The sequence below is a fragment of the Rhinopithecus bieti genome, unplaced genomic scaffold (genome assembly GCF_001698545.2).
Source record: "Rhinopithecus bieti isolate Rb0 unplaced genomic scaffold, ASM169854v2 scaffold_57210, whole genome shotgun sequence".
Taxonomy (NCBI): Eukaryota; Metazoa; Chordata; class Mammalia; order Primates; family Cercopithecidae; genus Rhinopithecus; species Rhinopithecus bieti.
This window is the reverse complement of record NW_016823439.1, coordinates 1,468,514-1,485,028: the sequence shown is the minus strand read 5'-3', so window position 1 is coordinate 1,485,028 and position 16,515 is coordinate 1,468,514. Positions and strand designations below refer to the sequence as shown.

The 16,515-nt window shown below is 47.8% G+C and overlaps 1 long non-coding RNA gene across 1 annotated transcript in view; it reads left to right on the top strand.

Annotated features, from left to right (window-relative positions):
* LOC108521626 (uncharacterized) overlaps window positions 1-2,134 on the top strand; it is a 107,703-nt gene extending 105,569 nt beyond the window's left edge. Inside the window, exon 3 of the long non-coding RNA XR_001883228.1 lies at window positions 2,082-2,134. This is a non-coding gene — a long non-coding RNA (uncharacterized LOC108521626). The remainder of the gene's footprint in view (window positions 1-2,081) is intronic.
* Window positions 2,135-16,515: the final 14,381 nt, after the last annotated feature.

Below are 16,515 nucleotides of genomic sequence, written 5' to 3'. Positions count from 1 at the left end.
TTTTTTTTTTTTTTTGTAGAAATGAGGTTTCAGCCATGTTTCCCAGGTTAGCCTCAATTCCTGGGATCAAAGGACCCACCCACCTCAGCCTCCCAAAGTGTTGGGATTACAGGCATGAGCCGCCACACCCAGCCCCAAGTCATTCTTTTTTTTTTTTTTTGAGACGGAGTCTCGCTCTGTCGCCCAGGCTGGAGTGCAGTGGCCGGATCTCAGCTCACTGCAAGCTCCGCCTCCCGGGTTCACGCCATTCTCCTGCCTCAGCCTCCCGAGTAGCTGGGACTACAGGCGCCCGCCAGGTCGCCCGGCTAGTTTTTTGTATTTTAGTAGAGACGGGGTTTCACCATGTTAGCCAGGATGGTCTCGATCTCCTGACCTTGTGATCCGCCCGTCTCGGCCTCCCAAAGTGCTGGGATTACAGGCTTGAGCCACCGCGCCCGGCCCCCAAGTCATTCTTAATGCCTTCTTTCCCTACATCATCTTCCTTCCAACCAATAACCAAGCCTTGTTGATTTAATCTCTCAGTTCTTCCTTGAACCCATTCTGTTCCCTCTTTTTCAATCATCAAGATGTTATCACTTTTCACCTAGACTAGTGAAATATCCTCCCTGTTGATTTCTTGACCTCCAGTCTTTCCCCACTACTACTCTTCCTTCAGACTGCTGCCAGAACATCTTTCTAAAGCCCAAATTTGATCTTGTCAATCATTTACTTAAAATTCTTCAACAAATCCCTTTGTCTACACAGTTCAAAGCCCATAGCAAGATCTATGAAGTTCTATGTGACTTACCTTTTACCCCACTTACGTTTTCAGCCTCCTCTGCTGACACTCTCCCTACATACCCAAAGATCCCCATATACCAAACCACTCAGCATTTCCTCACACATCATTCTGGCTCCTCTTTCAGGGGCTTTCCAGCTACTTTGGAAATTCAGCCTAGGAAACTCCTGTTATTGTCAAGATCCATTCAAATATCACCTCGTTTGGGAAGACTTCACCTCCAAGCACTCAGGGCATATTTCTATTATAGCACCTCTCATGTTAGATTATATATATTTTTTCTTTTAGAGACAAGGTCTTATTCTGTAACTCAGGCTAGAATGCAATGGCACAATCATAGAGTACTGCAATTTCCAACTCCTGGCCTCAAGTAATCCTCCCACCTTGACCTCCCAAAGTGCTGGAATTGCATGTGGAAGCCACTGTGCTCAGGCTATAATTATGTTTTATATGCCTCCTCCCCTCCTAGACTGAGCTACAGAAACCATGTCTCACTCTATTTTGTATTCTGGCCCTTGGCACAATACTTAGCACATATCAAGCCTTGCATCAATGTTCAATGAGTAACCAAATAATTGAATGAATAAATAACCGACTGTGATACAAGTTAGAATAAGAGCAGTAGGCAAGGTACACATAAACCGCTGCTGTAGGGCATTCAGAGGACTGGGTCACATTTCTTTCAACAACCAAATAAGACTTCATATAATTGATTGCCATCTCTCCACTTACCCCTATATCTTTGTTTATGACTTAACACAAAGTCTGTTCATTCCATCCCAGGTATAGCCCACTTCTTCTCCAGCCTCCACCCAAATACTGAAACTAGTTTTCTCTTTTCTGTCTCTTGTATAATAGATCTTTAGTTCATTTTAGCTTTGCATATAACTTTTATAATAATTTACCTATTTATAAAGGGAGTTCCCCTCTTTATTCTAAGAAGGATTTTTTTTTTTTTTTTTTTTTTTGAGAGGAGTCTCGCTCAGTTGCCCAGGCTGGAGTGCAGTGGCGCGATCTCGGCTCACTGCAAGCTCCACCTCCCAGGTTCACACCATTCTCCTGCCTCAGCCTCCCGAGTAGCTGGGACTACAGGCGCCCGCCACCTCGCCCGGCTAATTTTTTGCATTTTTAGTAGAGACAGGGTTTCACCGTGTTAGCCAGGATGGTCTCGATCTCCTGACCTCGTGATCCACCCGCTTCGGCCTCCCAAAGTGCTAGGATTACAGGCATGAGCCACCGCGCCTGGCCTCTAAGAAGGATTTAAGTGCCTGCCTCATAAACTGATTGTCTGTTTTTATTACAGCTTCTTGTATAGAAGATACCCCAAAAAATGTTTGCTGAATGAAGAAATAAAGGATTGCTCAGGCACCACTGGCACATCAACTTGCTTAGTAAGTACTCATGCCTCTTAAGAACTGGCCAAGGGCCGGGCGTGGTGGCTCACGCCTGTAATTCCAGCATTTTGGGATGCCAAGGTGGGCAGATCACAAGGTCAGGAGTTCGAAACCAGCATGGCCAACAAGGTGAAATCCTGTCTCTACTAAAAATACAAAAACTTAGCCGGGTGTGGTGGCATGTGCCTGTAATCCCAGCTACTCGGGAGGCTGAGGCACAAGAATCGCTTGAACCCAGGAGGAGGAGGTTGCAGTGAGCCGAGATCGTGCCATTGGACTCCAGCCTGGGCAGCAGGGCAAGACACTGTCTCGAAAAAAAAAAAAAAAGAACTGGCCGAGGTCTTAACTGGAGCACTCTCTCTACCCTGCATGTTTGACGGAATTTCTGTCCATTTTCAATTCATTTTGGTAATACGTTTTTCACACAGGTCTGTGGAACTTAGAACACCGAAGGCCTGTGTATCTTCATGGCTCACAGCTCATGCTGTGTTGACTTGTCCCGCTGTGGTTAATGTTTAGCCCCTAAACCATCAGCTGAATGTCCTTAAATCTGAAAGCATAATGAACACACGCCAATAGATAGCTTAGGTTTATTTGGTGACTTGCACCACGTACTTTGTGAATATCATCTCAGTCATCCTTTTAGCATCTCTCTCAGGCACATACTATCCTCTGTGATGGCTCATGCCTGTAATCCCAGCCCTTTGAGAGGCTAAGGCGGGCAGATCACTTGAGGCCAGGAGTTCAAGACCAGCCTCGCCAACATGGTGAAACCCCATCTCTACCAAAAATACAAAAATTAGCCAGGTATGGTGGCATGCGCCTGTAATCCCAGCTACTCGGGAGGCTGAGGCAGGAGAATCATTTGAATCCAGGAGGCAGAGGTGGCAGTGAGCCGAGATTGCACCACTGCCCTTTAGCCTGGGTGACAGAGTGAGACCCCATCTCAAATGAATAAATAAGTACGTAAGGGAAAAGCGATCACACAGCAGAATACAGCCTAAGGGTAACTACTGAAGGGACAGATCAAGGAGCAAAGTCTATCATGTATCAACCTCTACAATGTCCCCAAGGGTCAGCTGTGTATAGGGACCCACACAGAATTTGGAATCCAAATACATCTCTGGATCCCCAGGCCTGTGTTTGACTCTCCAGGTAGTAATGAGATGTCTCCATTTTCTGTAGGCTGAATGATTCCCTCAGAGCAGAAGTATAAGCTTATTTAATGTTTTTCCTTCTATCATAAACAGTTATCGGTTGTGGCCCTTTCTCCCTTCCAAATAGGTACCCAAATTTTTGGAATTGGAAAGAGCCCAAGTCTCCCATATCAGGGGTGGGCCCCACTGGGTGTGAGCCAATCAGTGTCTTCTGCCCTGTGAGCTCCTGATTTATGCTGGTCTATAACCTGAGATGGCCTTCTCGGGATGGACCCCCAGGGATTGCTGGAACTTGGACTCTTGTCAGCCTGGTAAATGGTATGTCTTAGATCTGCTGCAGCCGTCGCGGAAAGCTTGAAGCTGCCAGGAGAGAGGGGTTCCAACATGTGGTGGCTAAAGAATGAATCCAACTCAGAGGAAGCAGAGCCAAGAAATGGATCCATGCCGTTTGAATCTTGGATCAAATTGTGCCTGGATCTCCAGTGAGACAATAAATTCCTGTATTACTCAAGCCTATTTGAGGTTGTTTTCTTTCACTTGAAACATTAAACTTTTAAATTGATACACCCTAGTTAAATTATAAACTGTGTGACAGCAGAGAGTGTGTCTCCCTCTCTTTTTTCTTTCTTTCTTTCATTCTTTTTTTTTGCTTTGAAACAGAGTTTCACTACTGTCGCCCAGGCTGGAGTGCAGTGGCCTGATCTTGGCTCACTGCAACCTCCGCCTCCTGGGTTCAAGTGATTCTTGTTCCTCTGCCTCCCGAGTAGCTGGGACCACAGGTATCTGCCACCCCACCCAGCTGATATTTTGTATTTTTGGTAGAGATGGGGTTTCACCATGTTGGCCAGGCTGGTCTCAAACTCCTGACCTCAAGTGACCAACCAGCTCGGCCTCCCAAAGTGCTGGGATTACAGGCATGAGCCACCACGCCTGGCCCAAGATTGTGTTTCTCTTGATCACCTATGTGTTCCCTGGCACATAGTAAGGATTCAATAAATAACTTTTGAATGGATGCATTTTAGCTGCACGGAACACCCATAAACTCTCTTTTACTCAGCTGACAGCTAAGGAATCTGGTGTTCTGTAAGAAAGTGATGATGTGGATCTAGAAGTCGGACCTTACCCCAATGCTGGCATTTTCCTAATCACAGGAAATCTTCCAGTAAATACATTGGGGTCTTTGAGGAGGCCCCAAAATAGCAGTCTGCTCCCTTCTCTGTGAATTTTGAATTGAATCAGAAGATAGCAGCAAGCTAGATGAGGACCAAAAATAACCTTTTCTACTGATAAAGCTGATATTAGAGAACGTGGCTTATATCATCAGACAAACGAGCTTCCTGATACTCAACTTCAGAATTAGGCAGACTTGGCGGCTTGATGACAGGCAGCTGAGCTGGAACGGGCCTCCTCTTCCCACCCCGCGGGAGCGAAGCTTGCTCCCAAGAAGAAAAGAAGAGAGGATGATATAAGGCACAGTTCCTCCTTCCAAACTCACCAGTCATATTAAACCACTCCTCCTTCTCAGGGAAGAGGGGGCAGGCGGAGAGAAGCCAGGAGTGTTTGGACTCTTTTCAGAAGAAAGAAAACATCAGGAGTGGGAAGACCCAGTCTCCTCCCTCGCACACACCACGTGTGATTTGGTCAGGTCAATTGATTCTACTTTGTTTTCAATCAAAATGGGCGATATTTCCAAGTGGTGGGATATGTTTGCTGTCTAAAATATAGAATAGCTCCATAGAATAACTCACACATCACAGAATCAAGCTCCCCAAGGAGTTGGAGATCTTCATTTGAAATTATGCAAAATTCAAAAAAAGAAACAAGAATTCACGACGAAATTACACAATCAGGGGCACTAGGTGGCAATAAGCCTTTTGCTCTCTCACCATGCCCATCAAAGGCATTTCAAGAGCACTGAAAGCTCACACACTTCCCACGCCGGCTGTCAGTTTCTTTCTGGATGATCTCAGAGCCACACAGAGCGTTCTTAGTCACTGGGAGAACAGAACCAAAGCTTAACTCCTTGGTGGCACCAGGGGAAGTGGCACTTCGAGTTGGATTCCAGGAAATCCAGGGAAACACTTGACATAGGAAGTCTGTGACCACGTTCCCAGTTTCCCCAGTGTCAAGGCTGGGGCCATGAGCATTGTTCAAAACAGGCCTGCATTGTGTCTGTCTACCGCATGCTTTTGGTTTTACTCACCAGGGCACTTTTTCCTGTTTCTGTTTTATGGTTTTGCTTTTTAAGGTAAACATGTACCATCTAGGCTTCAAGAAACTTCCTTGAATAACCATCGTTTGTCGATTTGAAGTTTGGTGCACAAACTACCAGCTGAATTGGACAATCATAACCCCCCAAATGAGGCAAAAGTACATTTAACATTCAACATGGGTTTTCCTAAAACTGGTATTGGCTGTTTAATGTGACTGAGCCCGGTGAGAACCAGGATGCCCTGAACTCAGCAGGATCCCCTCTGTTCTTGCTGCCAAGACAAAGTTTTGCTCTCATCTTAAGTAGCTTGCTGGTGGGCTATTTGCTGGAGGTCACTAAGTAGACTTTGCTGGCCAGTCCGGGGAGAGAACCCAGGCTGCCAAAGGAAACCTTGAACACAGCAAGATTGAGACAGTATGTTCCCATCCTCTCTTCTCAAATGTAAAGCCATTTTCTCATCTATTACCTGCCCCTATTTTTACCATGAGAAGCTCTCCAATGCCACTTTAGCTATCGATAATTGGCAGTGAGTTTTGCAATTAACAGCTGCCCAGAATCAATTCCAAGGATGCGCAACTGAAACCGCTTTTAAAAAGGCAGAGTTGGGGATTACTCCACTGCCTACCTGACCTCTAATCCTTTTTCTTACCCCATACAAACCATTTGCTGGAAGAATCTGAAACTTGAACCACGTACCTAAACGCCCAGTTCTGGGTATGGGGTAGATATTTGAGAAATACTTCGATTGATTGATGTGTACCCGGGGGAAGGGTACGGGCAGCTCCACAAGGAGTTGCTGTGTAATTCACAGTGAAGAGTGGCTCTCCTGCTGACTCAAAACTCCTTTCTTATTTCAGACCAAAGACTCCAGGGACAGATTTGTGTAAGAAACCTGGCCTCAGGGAAAAGCATGTGAAGCCTGTTCATTCCCCAGAAGAGAAGCAACAGAGAGAATTGCTCACCGTGATGGGCGCATCTCAGCTTTGCAAGTTTATCGTCCTCATGAACCGCACCAGCAAGGGGCCTTCTATGAGGCTGAACTTCCCACTCACCCGTGCCTGTTAGAGACATGACCCAAGGCTTTGGGAGCTTTCTCGCAGCTTCTGCTTAAATGGGGGCAAGGAGGGAGCCAGTCCTTTCACCATGACCTCTAAATGACGCCAGTGCTGAAGGCTGTGGGGCCTTCAATCACTCGAAAACTAGGAGACAAATATTTTTAGAGACATGCTGTCATCTGGGCAGCCTTAAGTGGATGTTTTCTCTGTCTTTCTTCAGAACTAGTGGGTTTGCAAGAAACCCTCCCAGGGCAGCAGTCTTAGAGGAAGTGCCTGCTAATGCAAGAAGGAGGGCAAGGGGGACAGCCAGCTGGAGCCTGGAGCTGCTCATGCTCTTGGAACCCTCGGTGGGCGCAGGCGGGGATTTACGGACCTGCCTTTTCCCTCATCATTCCGCAGGAAGCTTCTTTAAATGAGCCTCAGCCCAGCAGCTCTCATGGGGCCTGGTGTTTATAGTGGAGACCAAGATAACAGAATCGTGGAGGTGCCAGCCCTGGATACCGACCCCACAGTCCAGGAATCATCAACTGGGCCCGAGGGCAAATTGTGTTCTGTTTTCTCTGTGCAAAATGCCAGAATGCTCCTGCCTCAAAGAGGTTGACTCTGTTGTCAGCTGTGGGAAAAAACAGCCAGAGTTGCTATTTACACCCTGAACTGCAAGCTGGGTAAAAATAGCGCTAGCAGCTTGGTCCAACTTCAAACCCCACTGCAGAGAGATTATTTTTGGAAGAGAAGATTTTCCTCCCCACCCACAGATCTGAAAATGGTCACCTCCCCGGAAGAAAGGAGGAGAGATGATCCCACGCAAAGGTGAAACCTACCTCCTTCCCACTTTCCCTGCCCAGGACAGCACATCAAGAGACAGATGAGAAAAGCCCTCCCCTGACAGCAGGTCAGGCCCAGCACAGCCCTGCAGCTGACCTAGTTCAAGGTACAGTGAGAATTAATTAACTTTGACTAAGTGAGAGGAGGCAGCTTTCTGAACCTGGATGCTGCGCCATCCTGTTGCTTGTGTGGCTAAAGGCAGAAAAAAATAATTGACCAAAAGAGTATGCAAGACCCCAGAACAATAGCTCAGAGCCTGATGGTCAGGAAATTACTCTCCAGCACTCCAGCTCTGGATACGCCATGATGGCTGTAAAATGATGAATAAATTCCCAAAAGCCTGGTCTGGTCCTGCTTCTGTGTTGAGAACCCCTAGCAGCTGGGGGCTGAAAATTCTTCCGTCAGCTACTTGCTAGAGCTCAGGACCCGGTGTGTGGAGTTCTGGAACCTCCTTCAGGTTCAGGAAGTGATCCACATGACAATCAGTGGAAGAAAAGTCATTCTTTAATAGCATGCCCTTTATTCTGTAAAAAGATATTTTATAGGTACATATAAGTATGTAGATTATGCTGTCTTAGAACTCTAAAAAGATATACACATGTGAATAGTTCTTATCAGGTAAAACTATATTAAGACTATGTGAAAAACAGCAGAGAAAAATACCAGATCCATGGTGTCATGAAATTGTTCTATAATCTGAAAGCGCCCAGGCTGCCCAGAGCTGAAACCAAGAGGTGCTTAATAAGTATTTTTAGGGAGGAAGAGAAAACACCTCCCACATCCTACCTCCATCCGAACCTCCTTCTACGGAGATCCAGGAACTAAAATGAATCTTCCAGTTTGAGAAGACATACCTTGGCAACCCCACCCACCTGAAAGAAAGGCAAGAGAATGACATAGCGCTCCCCCAACCTCTTAGCACCCCTACCCAACACACGCCAGAGCTTCACCACCCTGGCCTCAGGGTGAGCACTTGGGTAGCGACAAAGTCGGGGACACCTGGGTCTAGGTGGAAGTGGTACAAATGGGCTTGTGCCTGGGGCACAAGGGCAGCTCGTGCCTGGCTTTTCCTCCGGTGGCAGACAGACTGAGGTTTTATTCCCATCGTTGTTACCTGTTAGTTGTGTGACCAACTCACTTCACCTTTTTGAAATCTGTTTCCTTCGCTAGCTAAGAGGGCTGATACCACCCACCTCCTGGGGTTGGTGAGAACGAACTGAAGCCGCATGTGTGAAGGCTGTTTGGTGGCTGCTGCACAGTGAGGGGTATTGTGCATCCAGGGGCAGTCCTGTTTCTCCAGGGCATATCCTGAGCCAGATTCGGGGATCTTTCCTGCTTCCAGCTACCTGACGATGGGGAGCCTGCCAGACGGCTAAAGTCTGAACTCTCTGAGAAATGCATGGCATTGACAGAAATTGCTAAAAATGTCCTTTTCCCCCACAGTGTGAGGCCCTGCTGTACCCTGCCCTTCATTTACTGTGGTCCTTCACCTGAAATGAAAATGGTCACCTCCAAGGAGCCAGAAACAGAATCTCCCTATTTGGGTATCTCTGCCAATGGGTTGTCCAGCCAGCTAAGGGCTGGCTCAGCACTGGCTTCTCAGCTGAGGGAGGTCACGGAAATGGAGCCCCAGGGCCCCTTTCCAAGTCTCATCTACCCATGATGTCGGGAGGGAAGAGTTGCCGCTCTGCTGAGTCATAGCTGTTGAAGCTATCAGTACTCAAGGGCTCGGAGACTCCCCAAGGACCTGGGAAAGACAGCTCAATATCCCTTTGATCAGGACTGCTTTGGGTTTCTGTTTCCAAAGTTGAAAAATCCAAATAATGCTGACTCCTGCCCAGGAACGAAGTGAGCTCAGGTCTCTCTCACTGACCTCCTGCTGAGAATTGTAGGCCAAGGTGGCCAGGCTCTCCTTTCCAGCCTAAGTCAGCTTCCTTCTGAGTCAGCTTTCTTCACCTCCCTATTAATAGCCACTGCTTTGGCTGACTCCATGCACAGTATGATTACAGTTTAATAATACATCTCAAATCAGGAAGCAGTCACCTTCCTGGAGCTGGGCTGTGGAGGGCCCCCAGAGCGGAGGCTCCATCCCAGAAAGCAGAGGCCAGAGCAGCTGCAGAGAGGTTGGGGAGACAAAGTCATTGGCCTGCAAGACAAGTCACTGCTTTGGGGGTTCTGTCTCACTGAGCTTCCCTTTGTTTAGGGCAGGAGATATGGACGCAGGCTAACTTTTATTTTATTCTCACCAATATTCTTGGGCAGGACTGAAAAAGTGTGGCTATCTTATCCAATTATGCAGACCCCTCAGCTCACTGGAACGGCCAGTTCTAGACCAAACTGGGGTTAGCCCCTACCAGCGTCACCTTTTCTCCGTCAGGACAGTAACAAAGTGGCCTACTTAAAGAGGCTCAGGGCCGGGTGCAGTGGCTCATGCCTGTAATCCCAGCACTTTGGGAAGCCAAGGTGGTGGATCACGGATCACCTGAGGTCAGGAGTTCAGGACCAGCCTGGCCAACATAGTGAAACCCCATTGTTACAAAATACAAAATTAGCTGGGCATGATGGCGGGTGCCTGTAATCCCAGCTACTTGGGAGGCTGAGGTGGGAGAATCACTGGAACCCAGGAGGCACAGGTTGCGGTGAGCCAAGATTGTGCCATTGCACTCCAGCCTGGGCAATACAGTGAGACTCCGTCTCAAAAANCAGTAACAAAGTGGCCTACTTAAAGAGGCTCAGGGCCGGGTGCAGTGGCTCATGCCTGTAATCCCAGCACTTTGGGAAGCCAAGGTGGTGGATCACGGATCACCTGAGGTCAGGAGTTCAGGACCAGCCTGGCCAACATAGTGAAACCCCATTGTTACAAAAATACAAAAATTAGCTGGGCATGATGGCGGGTGCCTGTAATCCCAGCTACTTGGGAGGCTGAGGTGGGAGAATCACTGGAACCCAGGAGGCACAGGTTGCGGTGAGCCAAGATTGTGCCATTGCACTCCAGCCTGGGCAATACAGTGAGACTCCGTCTCAAAAAAAAAAAAAAAAAAAAAAAAGAAGGCTCAGATTGCCCAGATGGGATGGGATGCTGAGAACAGATTGAGTCCCAGCAAAAAAAAAATAATATTTTTTACTCCACCCCTCTTCCCTTCCTGTGTTTCTCCCCAGGAAAAGCAAACAAGCTAAATGTGCTTTAGCATTAGATCATACTGAGAAGCAATGAAGTCAGGCCACCCTGTAATTTGTTCCAGCCTTCCCATCCCTTGTGGGCCCTGAATGAGTAGAACATACGGGTTTAGGAGCCAGACATCCTGGATTCAAATTCTCACTTAACCTCTGAGCTGAGAGGGCTTAGTAAATTTATTCCACTTTTCTGAACCTCCATCTTCTTATGTATATAAAGGGATAATAATGTATCCTGAAATGATTTTAATGCAAATGAAATGAGACAACTTTGGAAAGTATGCCAAGTACTGTGCCTGGAATATAGTAGGTGATCAATAAACTATCTTAATTTTCTTTTCAAAAATATAAAAAATGGGGAAATGTGAGGATAAGCCAAGACCATCCAAACCCCTCACACTGGTGGGGAAACATGACCAGCATCTCTAAACTGCAGGCCCATGATGTAAACATCTCTGGTATGAGGGCCCATGAGAACAAGCAGAACGTTGTTTCTCTCCTCTGGATTCATACTATTCAGAAATTCCAAACAGTGGCCCAATCTGGACCACGATGGGTTCCACTGAAGCCAAAGTGAGGCGTCCCCTGGCTCCATTTATCTTCCCTACTAACAGTTCTCAGAAGTCTCACAGTTCATAGGCCAGGCGCAGTGGGTCATGCCTGTAATCCCAGCACTTTGGGCCGAGGCGGGCAGATCACCTGAGGTCAGGAGTTCGAGACCAGCCTGGCCAACATGGCGAAACACCATCTCTACTAAAAATACAAAAATTAGCTGGGTGTGGTAGCAGGCGCCTGTAGTCCCAACTACTGGGGAGGCTGAGGCAGGAGAATCGCTTGAACCCAGGAGGCGGAGGTTGCAGTGAGCCGAGATCGCGCCACTGGATGACAAAAGGGGACTCTGTCTCCAAAAAAAAAAAAAGTCCCAAAGGATGGCACCAAGAAAAATATGGGCAAGCCAAGGGTACAGAAGGGCTTCCATGAGGCGGGGTGCTTATCTATATTTCAAGGTCCCCCTTAAAAGAACCAGGTCAGCCAGGCCTGTGGGTGAACCCTGCTATCAGGAAGGCCAAAGGAGAAACAAAATATCATGGGTGCCCTGTTTTTCAAACTGCTGAGAAATAACCTGCCCCCAGACACCTGATTATTAGATGACAAATAATGGTCTCTTTAGCCCAGTCCCAGTCAGTGTCCCTCAGCAGCCTGCAAGTCCGGTGGGGTGGGAGTGGCGTCGGACTTTGTTCTTGCCACAGCTCTCTTCCCTCTTGCTTGCGAAGAGCTCACATATGTCTGATGGGAGCCAGCCAGCACTGCTGGCAGCACAAAGTGGGGCCAGCACCCCCATGACCTCCCCTCACCCAACATTGCCCCCAGCTCACTAGGGGCTTCTGTGGCAGAGGAGACAGTGGGCACTGAATTGACTTGGGCTCATTGCCATAGAGGCAGCCCAGAACTCCCCTCACGTCAGTAGGGAAGAGAGTGGTCCTCATGTCCTTTGTGTTAACTCTAGCCTGGAGTCTACCTACACGCAGATATTGAGGGGATGAGAACACTGTCTTTTCTTTCTTTTTTTTTTTTTTTTGAGATAGGGTCTCACTCTGTCGCCCAGGTTGGAGTGCAGTGGTGCAAACACTTACTGCAGCCTTGACCTTCCTGGGTTCTGGTGATCCTCCCGCCTCAGCCTCCTGAGTAGCTGAGTCTACAAGAGCATGTCTGGATAATTTTTAAAATTTTTTTGTAGAGACAGGGTTTTGCCACATTACCCAGATTGGTCTCAAACTCCTGGCCTCAAGTGATCCTCCCCGCTCAGCCTTCCAAAGTGCCGGGATTACAGGCATGAGCCACCACACCCGGCCTACACCATCACTTATTTACATGCCACAAAGACTGCCCAATTTAAGGATCAGCTACCCTAACACCATTCACTCCTGCCGTCACTCAGCAAATAGTTTTTGAACATTTACCTTGTGCCAGCACTGTTCTAGGTTCTGAATGCACATTGCTGAATAAAACAAGACTGTGTCTGCCCTGGGGAAGAGCCAGACAAAGAACTTGAAAATGAATACATAAATAATTGCCAAGTGTGAGCAGTGTTATTGAGAGAAGGACTTGGGGACAGTGATGGAGAATAACGATGGGGAGGAGAAGGTGTCTGATTTAGATGAGAAGGTGAGGGAGGACCTCTCTGAGGAGGTGACATTTAAGGACTTGGGATTTCCTCTTTCTGCTCAGTTAAAAGTTCTCTCAATGAAAGGCTCTGAGAAGAATGAAAAGGTACTTCAGCCAGAGGTGCAGTAAAAAGCATTCTGGGGGGCCGGGCGCGGTGGCTTACGCCTGTAATCCCAGCACTTTGGGAGGCTGGGGCGGGTGGATCACAAGGTCAGGAGATCGAGACCATCCTGTGAATGGTGAAACCCAGTCTCTACTAAAAATACAAAAAATTAGCCGGGCGCAGTGGCAGGCGCCTGTAGTCCCAGCTACTCGGGAGGCTGAGGCGGGAGAATGGCGTGAACTTGGGAGGCGGAGCTTGCAGTGAGCCGAGATTGTGCCACGGCACTCCAGCCTAGGTGACTGAGCTTGACTCCATCTCAAAAAAAAAAAAAAAAGCATTCTGGGGACTGGGCGGGGTGGCTCACCTCTGTAATCCCAGTATTTTGGGAGGCTGAGGCAGGAGCATTGCTTGAGCTCAGGAGTTCAAGGCCAACTTGGGCAACATGGTGAAACCCCATCTCTACAAAATATACAAAAATTAGCTTGGAGTGGTGGCACCCACCTGTGGTCCCAGCCCTTGGGGAGGCTGAGGAGGGAGGATCACCTGAGCGCAGGAGGTTGAGGCTGCAGTGAGCCGATATCACATCACTGTACTCCGGCCTGAGTGACAGAGTGAGACCCTGTTCCAAAAAAACCAGCATTCTGGAAGGAGAGCAGGGGCTGCAGAACCCTTGTCCGAGTTTCCTGCTGTGGATGCATTTACCCTTTCTGCCCCACACTCAGCATCCATCTTTCCTCCTTCCCAGGGCCTTTCTAGCACCTTGTCCTGTCCCCTAGCATGTTCTCTTCCCTGTGAAGACATTGCTTTTCCTTGCATGACATCTGTTATGGACACACTGTCTTTGAAAACACTTTTTTTTTAGACGGAGTCTCGCTCTGTCACCAGGCAGGAGTGCAGTAGCGCAAACTCTGCTCACTGCAACCTCTGCCTCCTGGGTTCAAGCGATTCTTCTGCCTCAGCCTCCCAAGTAGCTGGGATTACAGATGTCCGCCACCACACCCGGTTAATTTTTGTATTTTTAGTAGAGATGGGGTTTCACCATGTTGGCCAGGATGGTCTCGATCTCCTGACCTCATGATTCACCTGCCTCGGCCTCCCAAAGTGCTGGGATTACAGGTGTGAGCCACTGGGCCCAACCTGAAAACACTTTTCTCTAGAGACCCTACAGTCCTGCCCTGGAATCTCTGCAAGTCAAATAGCTCTGATCTGTAGGAGATAAAACTCGCCATTCCTGCTGGGCCAGCAGGCTAATTACAGAATCTGCTTTCTATAACTCTTTATCTCATGACTGTGTTCCCAAATTAGCATTAGCTAGGTAGCTATCAGGCCATCTGCCCCCCCGAGTTAAGGAGTTGGCCTCTAGATTGTTGTGAAAGCAGCCCAGACATTGTAGCCAAACAGAGCTGGGATGAATCCTAGCTCCTTCTTATCAGCTTTGTGACCTTAGGCAAGTCACAGGGCTTCTCTGGGCCTCTGGTTCCTTACATGCAGATTAGGAGGAGGATAGCACCTACTCCCGCAGAGCTGGCACAGCAATTAGCTAGGAGGCATGCAAGATGGATGGAAGTCATATGTACTCCACAAATGGGAGTCTTTGCTGTGACACCAACTATAAAACAATCTGAGTAGAATTTTGGCAGTGCCTTTTATGAAGGTGACTGATTGCTCCGTTAAGAATAGTGGCCAGGTTTCCATTTCAGAAACCATTTGGCCACAGGAGCTCCCTTTTTAAAAATTTTTTTTGAGACGAGTCTCACTCTGTCGCCCCAAGGCTGGAGTGTGCCCCAAGGCTGGAGTGCGGTGGCACGATCTCGGCTCACTGCAGCCTCCGCCTCCTGGGTTCAAGCAATTCTCCTGCCTCAGCCTCCCGAGTAGCTGGGACTATAAGCGCATGCCACCACCCCTGGCTAATTTTTGTATTTTTAGTAGAGATGAGGTTTCACCAAGTTGGCCAGGCTGGTCACGAACTCCTGACCTCAAGTGATCTGCTCACTTCGGCCTCCCAAAGTGCTGGGATTACAGATGTGAGCCACCACACCCAGCTGACAGGAGCTCTTTAATCTGGGGACTGCTAAGAACCAGGTGAAAGGAGAACACTTCGGGACCTGGGAAAAGGCATGGCTCCCAGAATCCCAGATTGCTAAGAATTATGAGAAAAGTCTAGTCCAAATTTTTACTATCAGGCAGGATTGAATTTAAATCTCAGATATGGGTAAGCATATTTCCAGAACTTACAATGAAATAAAAAATAAATCTCAGACAGATGGAAATATTTCCCATACACAGTTGAGCAGCCATCACAAATGCTGCCATGGCTGTACTACGTGATAAGATACTTTATTGTAATTACTTCACTCAGTCATTTAATTTTCAATTCAAAAACATATTTACGGCGGGGTGTGGTGGCTCATGCCTGTAATCCCAATACTTTGGGAGGCCGATGTGGGCAGATCACCTGAGGTCGGGAATTTGAGACCAGCCTGACCAACATGGAGAAACCCTGTCTCTACTAAAAATACAAAATTAGCCAGGCGTGGTGGCGCATGCCTGTAATCCCAGCTACTCGGGAGGCTGAGGCAGGAGAATCACTTGAACCCAGGAGGCGGAAGTTGCGGTGAGTCGAGATTGCACCATTGCACTCCAGCCTGCACAACAAGAGTGAAACTCCGTTTCATAAAACAAAACAAAACAAACAAAAAATACATATTTACGGAGCACCTACTATGTACCACGTACTTACTATTCAAGGCATGTGGGATATACAGGCACTGAGACAAGGTCTTATTCCTTGTGGAAACCACTTATATGTAGAGATAAAGTAAGAAAAAAAAGAGAGGAAGAGAAAGAAAAAGGAAAGGGCTGGGTGCAGTGGCTCACTCTTATAATCCCAGCGCTCCAGAAGGCCGAGGTGGGCAGATCACTTAAGCTCAAATGCTCGAGACCAGGCTGGGCAACATAGATGAGACCCTGTCTCTATAAGAAATACAAAAATTAGCTGGGTGTGGTGGTGCACACCTGTAGTCCCAGGTACTTGGGAGGCTGAGATGGGAGGATCACCTGAGCCCAGGAGGTTGAGGCTGCAGTGATCCAGGATTGTACCACTGCACTCCAGCCTGGGTAAAAGAGTGAGACCCTGTCTGAAAAAAAAAAAAAAGAGGAAGAAAGGAAGGAAATGGTGATAAGTGATATGAAGAAAATAAAACAAGGTAATAGATAAACAGTGACTGGAGGAGGAAAGGGTGAGGTGGGGCTAGAAAAGGCTGACATTTGAGCAGAGACCTGGTGGGTGAGAAAAAGCCAGACATGAGAGAATTCAAGGAAAAACCATCCTAAGCGAGGATACCTCAGTACAAAGTCCCTGAGCAGAAACAAGCTTGATGTGTTCAAGGCACAGAAAGAATGTCCAGGTGCTTGTGGTCGCGAGGCTGCGGGTGGCAGACAGAATATGTAGGACCTTGAAGACTTTGAGTTTTATTCTGATTGCAGAGGAGCAGCAAGGTCTGGTTTATACTTTGAAAAGCTCACTGTGGCTATTCTTGGAAATGTACTATAAGGGGCATGAGTGGAAGTGAGGAGACCAGGTAAGGAGGTTATTGCCAGAGTTCAGGCAAGACATGGTGGCTTGAACCAGGCTGTAGCATTGGAGATGAT